Below are 11144 nucleotides of genomic sequence, written 5' to 3' on the forward strand. Positions count from 1 at the left end.
GATGGGCAGAGTGAATAGTTCCGCTGAGTCTTTAGGGTGGATTGTTCGACTTTAATGTGAATAGCGTCAAGAATTTGCCATTTTCTTACATCTTGGATATTGTCTAATATGCAAGTATTTTTATTCAACTTGTTAGGGTGATGTTATGGGCTTGTCTCATGTAATTTTTAGGTGCACCAGATTGAAGATGACAGGTCAAACGCCTCGTCAGCTTGGTCGACGTCATACCTATGTACTTACATTGAAGGTTACATCCTTCGTGGGGGCAAGTGTACATGTATACAACGCTTGACTGCTGTAGAGGGTTCTCTGTCGGCTTCGGGCTGTTTTTAATAAGGAAGTCGGTAGTATTTCTTTATAGAATATATTCCTGTCTATGTTTTGATTAGTTCTTTACCCCTTTATGGATTATTTATTTCATTATTCTTTCCTCTTTCTTCTATTCACTGAGCATGGTAGATTTATAATATTTTTTTATATTGGTGGTGTTGTAGTTCCTGTTCTTGGTTCAGGGTATGTGGCGTGGTATTGCCAACGGCCATACCACGTTGAGAACACCGCTTCTCGTCCGATCAGCGAAGTTAAGCAACGTTGGGTTTGGTTAGTACTTGGATGGGTGACCACCTGGGAACACCAAATGCTGTTGGCAATAATGTTTATACCTGATCAACCAGGCTGTGACTCATACGTCAGGCTGCGAGCAGCTGCGTCTATCAGCCTGGTTGACCAGTCCAGCAACCAGGAGGCCTGGTCGACGACCGGGCCGCGGGGACACTAAGCCCCGGAAGCACCTCAAGGTAACCTCAAGGGTTGTACCACCGGTCCAAGTGTCGGCTTATGATAGTGGTTATCTCTTGGGTCACTATAGCAGTGTTCACCTGTACTTGTGTTAGCCTTTCAAACTTCCACTCACGTTGCTCCATTCAGAGCAGTGGGTAAGCGCTCGACGAATATAAGCGTTGAGAACACTGGTTTTGTATCTTTGGGGGCACTCACTCCTACCGTTTAGGCATAATCCTATGTGTGTAGGCTTGAGGCGATGAGTCACAATAACGTGGCTGAAGAATGTTGAATCGACTTGAGAAAGGTCCAGGACGGACCGAAACGTCGTCGTCCCTTCACTTTCTAGTGTGTGGTCTGGTCAACAATCAACTTTGTAGGTTTTGTATATACGCTGGTGCTTAGAGAGGTTCCTGTTTTTGTTATTAGTACATCTAGGAATAGCAGACTGTCATTTTCACTATTTTCATGGGTCAAACGGAATACTGACTCTCTCTAAATGGCTTTTTTAGACCAGTTAGTTTTTTTAGGTCTTTTACTATGACGAATATGTCATCTACATAACGCCAGAATACAGTTGGTTTTTGCCTTCTGCTGAAGACTTTATCTTCGATGGTTCCCATGTAAAAATTAGCGAATTACTAATCCGTCTCTCTGTTAATACATATTACGTTCCGAACTGATGAAAAGAGCTTCCTTTGTACTTACCTAGTTGGGCTTGCGGGGGTTGAGCTCTGGCTCTTTGGTCCCGCGTCTTAACTGTCAATCAACTAATGTACAGGTTCCTGAGCCTATTGGGCTCTATCATATCTACACTTGAAACTGTGTATGGAGTCAGCCTCCACCACATCACTTCCTAATTCATTCCATTTGTCTACTACCCTGACAATAAAAAAAATTTCTTTCTAACGTCTCTATAGCTCATTTGGCCACTCAATTTCCACCTGTGTCCCCTTTGCATATGCTTCTAGAAGGCTCTTGATGTATGGCTCGTGTATGTCTAATTTGGGGTGCTCTCGTCTCTGTATACTTTATCCAAGATCATTTGTATGGACGTATCATACAATACCTCCATACAAATTATCCTGATCTCAGGATCATTTGCATGGTGATATGATCTCAAATGATCTCAGACATCCCAGAGCACTAAGTGGATATCGCTCGGTGGTCGTAAAAATAAGGGGTCCAGCTTAGGCACTCCCGGGGGAGGCAGAAACAAATGGGAAGGGTTTCTTTCACCCTGATGCCCCTGTTCACCTAGCAGTATATAGATGCCTCGGAGTTGGACAGCTGCTACGGGCTGCTTCCTGGGAATGTGTGTGTGTGTGTGTGTGTGTGTGTGTGTGTGTGTGTGTGTGTGTGCGTGTGCGTGTGCGTGTGCGTGTGTGTGTGTGTGTGTGTGTGTGTGTGTGTTTGTACTCACCTATTTGTGCTTGCAGGATCGAGCATTGGCTCTTGGATCCCGCCTCTCCAGGGGGGATTATGTGTTTGTGTACTCACCTAGTTGTGCTTGCGGGGGTTGAGCTCTGGCTCTTTGGTCCCGCCTCTCAACCGTCAATCAACAGTGTGTGTGTGTACTCACCTAGTTGTACTCACCTAGTTGTGTTTGCGGTGGTTGAGCTCTGGCTCTTTGGTCCCGCCTCTCAACCGTCAATCAACAGGTGTACAGATTCATGAGCCTATCGGGCTCTGTCATATCTACACTTGAAACTGTGTATGGAGTCAGCCTCCACCACATCACTTCCTAATACATTCCATTTGTCAACCACTCTGACACTAAAAAAGTTCTTTCTAATATCTCTGTGGCTCATTTGGGCACTCAGTTTCCACCTGTGTCCCCTTGTGCGTGTTCCCCTTGTGTTAAATAGACTGTCTTTATCTACCCTATCAATCCCCTTCAGAATCTTGAATGTGGTGATCATGTCCCCCCTAACTCTTCTGTCTTCCAGCGAAGTGAGGTTTAATTCCCGTAGTCTCTCCTCGTAGCTCATACCTCTCAGCTCAGGTACTAGTCTGGTGGCAAACCTTTGAACCTTTTCCAGTTTAGTCTTATCCTTGACTAGATATGGACTCCATGCTGGGGCTGCATACTCCAGGATTGGCCTGACATATGTGGTATACAAAGTTCTGAATGATTCTTTACACAAGTTTCTGAATGCCGTTCGTATGTTGGCCAGCCTGGCATATGCCGCTGATGTTATCCGCTTGATATGTGCTGCAGGAGACAGGTCTGGCGTGATATCAACCCCCAAGTCTTTTTCCTTCTCTGACTCCTGAAGAATTTCCTCTTCCAGATGATACCTTGTATCTGGCCTCCTTGTATCTGTGTGTGTGTGTGTGTGTGTGTGTGTGTGTGTGTGTGTGTGTGTGTGTGTGTGTGTGTGTGTGTGTGTGTGTGTGTGTGTGTGTGTGTGTGTTAGTGAGAAATACATGTAGAAGAAATAATAGAGTAAAAAAAGATTGGTTAAAAAGGCGTAGTCCAAGTGCTAATAACACAAGCCTGCTAGAACAAACAGTAATTACTCGAAAATGGAGCCAGGACTAGATTCCTCCTCCAAGAGCAGCATAATTATAACTGATGTTAGTTCAGCAATATACGACAATAACCATTTATCAACTAAAAAATTAGGAAAACTAATTCTCAGAGAAGTTACCTTCAGAGGAGAGAAGCCAACACGGAAGATATTATAAGAACTGAACAGCTTTTGAGATGAATTCACAGATTGAAGAAGGAATAAAGGCTGAGAATAAGAAACCAGTTGGGACTTGAAGACCCATTTGGAAGCTGGAGACGCAGATGAGCCGGAGGGATGCTGGAAAGTCTTCTTTTGAGTAAGAGTTACGACCAAGTGGAGTGGGCTGAAGGAAGATGCTCGAGGCGAGTTCAATCAGAAACTTCAAAAGGAAGCACTACGAGAAACATATACAAAACTGATCGCATTAACTGAGCAGGGTTGGGAAAGGCGGTGCACAGGAGCTAATACTCGACAAGATGTCTGTGTGCGTTCACACACACACACACACACACACACACACACACACACACACACACACACACACACACACACACGCACGCACACACACACACACACACACACACACACACACACACACACACACACACACACACACACACACACACACACACAGGAGACATGATTCAAATGTATAAAATACTTATGGGATTCACAGATAGTAAACAGAAGAAATGTTCGCAATGAAAACCATTAGAACAAGGGGCCGTGGGTGGAAGGTTGAGACTTTGATGATTCATAGAGATGTTAGAATGCCTTTAACTATCATAAGAGTAGTGGTCAAATGGAATAAACTAAAATAACAAGTTGTAGATGTAAACTCAAGTTATTATTTTAATAAGTTGAAATTATATGAAAATAGACCAGGAATCATTGCTTTAGACAACCAGAAGGTGGAAAGGCGGAAGCCAAGAGCTAACGCTCAGTCCAACAGGCACAAAGTGGTGAGTACAATTAGTACTTAGATTTGTATAGGAAAATAAACAGAGTGGGCCTGACGGCTGACTGGACAGCGTTCGGGATTCGTAGTCCTAAGGCTCCGGGGTCTATCCCCGGTGAAAGCGGAAACAAAGGAGCAAAGTTACTTTCACTCTGATGCTCATGTTCACCTAGCAGTAAATAGGTGTCTGGGAGATAGACAGCTGCTACGGGCTGCTTCCTGGGAATGTGTATCAAAAAGAAAGCCTGTTCGAGAACCGGGCCGCGGGGACGCTAAGCTCCGAAATCATCTCATGATAACCAAGATAAGGGAACAGAGCTGTACAGTGCATCATGAAGCACGAGAGCCATGATTACGGCTTACAAGATATTTAAGCACACAGACAAGAAAACGCACACAATTAGTGAATTTGCTAATTTATTTATCAGAAAATCCTTGGATAAATTAGTATAATTACTGTTATCTTTAGCAAAAAATGAACGAATTGATCGATACGAATTGGAACGCAAGCTTAATAAACATCAATTGAAACATCATCAAAATTATTTCGATTTTGCAACCGGTTCATCTTCGTAAGTTCCCAGAAACTTCTCTAAAATCAATGTATGCAGTCTCCGTGGTGTAGTGGTAAGACACTCGCCTGGCGTTCCGCGAGCGCTATGTCATGGGTTCGTATCCTGGCCGGGGAGGATTTACTGGGCGCAATTCCTTAACTGTAGCCTCTGTTTAACGCAACAGTAAAATGTGTACTTGGATGAAAAAACGATTCTTCGCGGCAGGGGATCGTATTCCAGGGACCATAGGATTAAGGACTTGCCCGAAACGCTACGCGTACTAGTGGCTGTACAAGAATGTAACAACTCTTGTATATATCTCAAAAAAAAAAAAAAAAAAAAAAAAAAAAAAAAAAAAAAAAAAAAAAAAAAAAAAAAAAAAAAAAAAAAATGTATAGAACTCAAAGTTTTCTTAAGGATAGTAAAACCAGGATAATATAAAGAGATTATTTAGGACCAACTTATATTCATTAATTCCTCTGAGACGATTTGCATATTATACACAAATTTCATTTGTTATTCAATGTCTTCCGTTCATTAATCATCCGAAAATCATTGTTTTGTTTTTTTAAAGTGAGCATTTACTGAGGAAATAAACAGGAAATGACTTCCATGGCTTATTTGAGAGAAAGATGATATTTTTCGAATGGTATTTTCTGATTTTTTTTTTTAAGTGTGTCGAGTAAGTACACTTTACTAGTGCAGATGAGGAGTCACAATAACGTGGCTGAAATATGTTGACCAAACCACACACTAGAAAGTGAAGGGACGACAACGTTTCGGTCCGTCCTGGACCATTCTCAAGTCTATTGAGATAAGGGAAGGAGGCGAGACAATAAATAGGCAAGAGAGAGAGAGAGAGAGAGGTTAGGAGAAGAAAATCTTAGAGGAAGAAAAAGCAAGGCAAAAGATACGAAATGGAAGGTGTAATAAAGGGGATAGTAATAGGAATAAGAACATAAGAACTTAAGAACAAAGGTAACGGCAGAAGGCTGTCGTCCCTTCACTTTCGAAAGTGTTCTTCGGCCTACACTTTACTTCATGGTTGGGGGGCAAGAGCCCAACTGCTGCGGCTCCTAGGATGTGCTCGTCTGCTGTAATCTGTGTTGTTATAGTCTGCTGTAGTATAAGATTTTCTAGTCTCCTGTAGTCTTGAGATGTTACAAGCTGCAGTATTCTGTGATATAGTCTGCTGTAATCTGTGTTGTTATAGTCTGATGTAATCTGTGATGTTGATGTGATGTGGTAATCTGCAATTATCTGTGATCTTTCAGTCTGCTGTACCCTGTGGTTGCTAGTTGCTAGTTATCATCAGTGATGATGAGTCAGATGAACTCTATCCCATTCTCATCTTCTCTACTCTGTGATGATCTCCCTTGATGTAATCTGTGATGTGCTAGTTTGTTGTAGAGTGTGATGTGATATGACGTGCAGAATTTCGGGATCACTCAAGCTGGCTAAGTTTTAACAGATCAAGTACACTACAGAGCTTTTTTAATTCTTTAATTCATAATTCTCTATTAATTTTTTCTAGTTGGGAATATATATTTTGTTAATTTCGTCACGCATTGTGCATTTAGTTGTAACAACAAAAAACTTGTTTTGTTAAATTAGGACATAAATGACTCGATCTTTGCTAAGTTTAGGTTCGGTGCCAGGTTCAGGCAAGGTACTAGGTTAGAGTAAGTTGTTGTTGTTAAAGATTCGCTACCCAGAACAAAAAGTTCCGAGCAGCACGGGCTATGGTGAGCCCGTAGTCCTTAGAGTAAGGAGCTAAAACTACGTAAAGAGCTTGATTTAGGTATATTATTAGCTGTACAAAAATTGATTCAGTTAAGGTTTTATTCACGAAGATGGTTTTATTAGTAATAACCTTCAATATGTAGAGAATAGGTCACAACATCCTGGTTGAACACAAATAACCCAACTGACATATGTGTGAATAATGAAAAGTGACGAGGTTTCGGCCAGTCCTGATCTTTATCAAGCTGTCATGGACCCTTGTCAAGCTGTCATGGACCCTTGTCAAGCTGTCATGGACCCTTACCAAGCTGTCATGGACCCTAATCAAGCTGTCATGGACCCTTACCAAGCTGTCATGGACCCTTGTCAAGCTGTCATGGGACCCTAATCAAGCTGTCATGGACCCTTATCAAGCTGTCATGAACCCTTATCAAGCTGTCATGGACCCTTACCAAGCTGTCATGGACCCTAATCAAGCTGTCATGGACCCTTACCAAGCTGTCATGGACCCTTGTCAAGCTGTCATGGACCCTAATCAAGCTGTCATGGACCCTTATCAAGCTGTCATGGACCCTTACCAAGCTGTCATGGACCCTTACCAAGCTGTCATGGACCCTAATCAAGCTGTCATGGACCCTTGCCAAGCTGTCATGGACCCTTACCAAGCTGTCATGGACCCTAATCAAGCTGTCGTGGACCCTTATCAAGCTGTCATGGACCCTTGTCAAGCTGTCATAGACCCTTGTCAAGCTGTCATGGACCCTTATCAAGCTGTCATGGACTCTTGTCAAGCTGTCATGGACCCTTGTCAAGCTGTCATGGACCCTAATCAAGCTGTCATGAACCCTTGTCAAGCTGTCGTGGACCCTTACCAAGCTGTCATGGACCCTAATCAAGCTGTCATGAACCCTTGTCAAGCTGTCATGGACCCTTACCAAGCTGTCATGGACCCTAATCAAGCTGTCATGGACCCTTATCAAGCTGTCATGGACCCTAATCAAGCTGTCATGGACCCTTACCAAGCTGTCATGGACCCTTGTCAAGCTGTCATGGACCCTTATCAAGCTGTCATGATCCTTGTCAAGCTGTCATTGACCCTTGTCAAGCTGTCATTGACCCTTGTCAAGCTGTCATGGACCCTAATCAAGCTGTCACGGACTCTTATCAAGCTGTCATGGACCCTAATCAAGCTGTCATGGACCCTAATCAAGCTGTCATGGACCCTTATCAAGCTGTCATGGACCCTAATCAAGATATCATGGACCCTTATCAAGCTGTCATGGACCCTTATCAAGCTGTCATGAACCCTTACTAAGCTGTCATGGACCCTAATCAAGCTGTCATGGACCCTTATCAAGCTGTCATTGACCCTTGTCAAGCTGTCATTGACCCTTGTCAAGCTGTCATTGACCCTTGTCAAGCTGTCATGGACCCTTATGAAGTTCATTCTGAGCCATCAAGTCACAAGGATTTTAATGGAACTATTATATATATATATATATATATATATATATATATATATATATATATATATATATATATATATATATATATATATATATATATATAGATGATCACATTTATGATTGACATGTGACCTTTACCATAGTTTCAAGAAGTTGTCATGGTCCAATCACTCACGCCAGGGCCCTGTTGACCTTCTAGCCTAGTTCACCTGTAGATACAGACAGATTTGGTGTTATTAACTAATGCTCCTAATTGCTTTTATAATTTATTCTCTTAACTCTTGTTCGAATTGGTGTAAATGTTAAATGGGACAAGTGTCGACAGAATGCAGCCTTGATGTTTCACGATTGAGATCGTAAAAATTGTATATGAGCAAGAAAGACTGACTGTAGCGAGATGTTGTTCGCTGGAAGTCGCATATCTATATTATATATATATATATATATATATATATATATATATATATATATATATATATATATATATATATATATATATATATATATATATATATGTCGTACCTAGTAGCCAGAATGCACTTCTAGGCCTACTATGCAAGGCCCAATTTGCCTAATAAGCCAAGTTTTCATGAATTGTTTTTCGACTACCTAACCTACCTAACCTAACCTAACCTAACTTTTTCGGCTACCTAACCTAACATAACCTATAGAGATAGGTTAGGTTAGGTTAGGTAGGGTTGGTTAGGTTCGGTCATATACCTACGTTAATTTTAACTCCAATAACAAAAAATTGACCTTATACATAATGAAATGGGTAGCTTTATTATTTCATAAGAAAAAATTTAGAGAAAATATATTAATTCATAAAAACTTGGCTTATTAGGCAAATTGGGCCTTGCATAGTAGGCTTAGAAGTGCGTTCTGGCTACTAGGTACGACATATATATATATATATATATATATATATATATATATATATATATATATATATATATATATATATATATATATATATATTTATATATATATATATATATATATATATATATATATATATATATATATATATATATATATATATATTTATATATATTAAGGAACATGTATGTTGTTGGTTTGAGTGAGCGTTGAAGGGGGAGTTGCTGATGGCTAGACCCATTAAACGTCATATCATTAACAGTTATTTTATAAGGAGGAGACGGTAGAAGGGCGTGTGTGGGCAGGGACGGAGGAGATGGGGGGCGATACATGAGTACTCGGAGGAGACTTGGGAGAGTATGTTGAAGGAATAGGGTAGTGTTTGTTTGGGGAGGGAGGGGATCTTGGGAGGGTGTGTTGGAGACATGGGTAGGGTGCAGGGGTGGGAGATGGGGAGGGATTTATGGGCGAAATGTAGAAGTTTAAATGAAGATGGAGACAGTGAAGGTTGAAGATTGTTACAGCTATTGAGGCATAAGAGAATGTGTCTTTGAAGAGAGACAGTGAGGGTGCGTTGACAGTGAGGGTGTGTTGACAGTGAGGGTGTGTTGACAGTGAGGGTGTGTTGACAGTGAGGGTGTGTTGACAGTGAGGGTGTGTTGACAGTGAGGGGTGTGTTGACAGTGAGGGCGTGTTGATAGTGAGGGTGTGTTGACAGTGAGGGTGTGTTGACAGTGAGGGTGTGTTGACAGTGAGGGTGTGTTGACAGTGAGGGTGTGTTGACAGTGAGGGTGTGTGTGGGGAAGACCTATAGGCACCCGGGGCACCCCAGCACTAGCGGAAACCCCAACAAGTCTGTATCTATAAGCAAGAATTTATGTCTGTTTGATCGAGGTTGACGGTGAGATGCTTAAGGCAAACCTCGCCAAACTTTAGAGAGAGACTTGAGAGTGTATAGCGAGTGTCCTAGTGTGACTGAAATCGACCTCTTGGCCTCTCTCTCTAAAGATTATCAGCTCCTTTTCCGAAGCCCAGCGACTCCTATGAATTGTGAAATGTGAGGTTAATTGTCCATAGAGTGTTAAACAGATTTTACGTTTGTTATGGATACCTTCACACATAAATATAACCCATCATAATGAGACAGACATTGCAGCCAAATTAGCGTGTAACAAGTTTGAAGTTGAATTAGATCTAGGTATCCCCATCTCTGCTGTCAAAACTGTATTGGTCCAAACATTCAGATCTGATAGGAAAGAACTTACTGACTCCCAACGACCTGAAAGTACTAGTATAAAAAGCTATGATTTGTTCAGATCTGAAACCTACATCTATGGACAGCACAAAACGTCCACTAGACTGTGCGACACAGTGGTTGCAAGGATCAGGTTGGGTTACCGTTACCTGTGGCAGGTGGCTGCAGGTGACGGGTCTCCCAATCCTGAGCACTCCAGTTGCAAACTCTGTGAGCAGGAACTACGGCATGATCTCCCGCACTACATCACTGAATGCCCAGTTATTAGACCTTTCAGACCAGTTGGCATGAGGTACCTGGAGCTTTGCAATTACTTTATTCACTCTCGAATTCTTGAAGATATCCTCACAGTATACCCAAAATTTGCCAGTGCAGGCTATTAAACACATGGCTCCGTATGACTAACCATCCTGCGAGATGGGGACTTGTATTACCACTGCTACCTTATTCAATCTTGTGTTGTTGATATCCTCAAAATGCATCCGGAGTCTGCCAGTGCAGACCGCTTATCACATGCCTCTGTATGACTAACCATCCTGTGTGATGGGGATTTTTTAGCATCACCTAGTTAGCTTTTTTTTGACACACTGTACTCCACTTCATATAGTCTAGGGTAGCTGCACTAATGCAGATGTTCCTAATATGTTAATAAAAAAAAAAAAAGTTATCGATGTCGAAAGCGTTGATTAAATGTTACTCGAACGAAGAGAGAACGGGAAGGAGGGAGGAGGGAGAATGAGAGGGAGCTACAAATGAAAAGATAATAGACGGAGTGAGGGAAGCAGAGAGAACAAGAGGAAGTAAGAAAGGCAGAGACAGAAGGGGATGCAGTGAAAGAGGTGTAGAGGCTGGTGGAGAGAGAGACAAGGAACAGGAGGGAGGGAGAGAAACAGAGGAAACGAGAGAGAGTAAGAAAAGTAGATTTAACACGATGGAAGGAGGAAAAGTAGAAGGCACTAGAGAGCAAACGGAGACAGACAGAAAGAGACAGAA

The 11144-nt window shown here is 41.9% G+C and overlaps 1 non-coding gene across 1 annotated transcript; it reads left to right on the forward strand.

Annotated features, from left to right (window-relative positions):
• Positions 1 to 530: 530 nt before the first annotated feature.
• LOC138370898 (5S ribosomal RNA) lies at positions 531 to 649 on the forward strand. Its single transcript, XR_011230262.1, has one exon. It is a non-coding gene; the product is annotated as a 5S ribosomal RNA (ribosomal RNA).
• The last annotated feature ends 10495 nt before the right edge of the window (positions 650 to 11144 follow it).

This window comes from Procambarus clarkii, chromosome 33, assembly GCF_040958095.1.
Source record: "Procambarus clarkii isolate CNS0578487 chromosome 33, FALCON_Pclarkii_2.0, whole genome shotgun sequence".
NCBI classification, from domain to species: domain Eukaryota; kingdom Metazoa; phylum Arthropoda; class Malacostraca; order Decapoda; family Cambaridae; genus Procambarus; species Procambarus clarkii.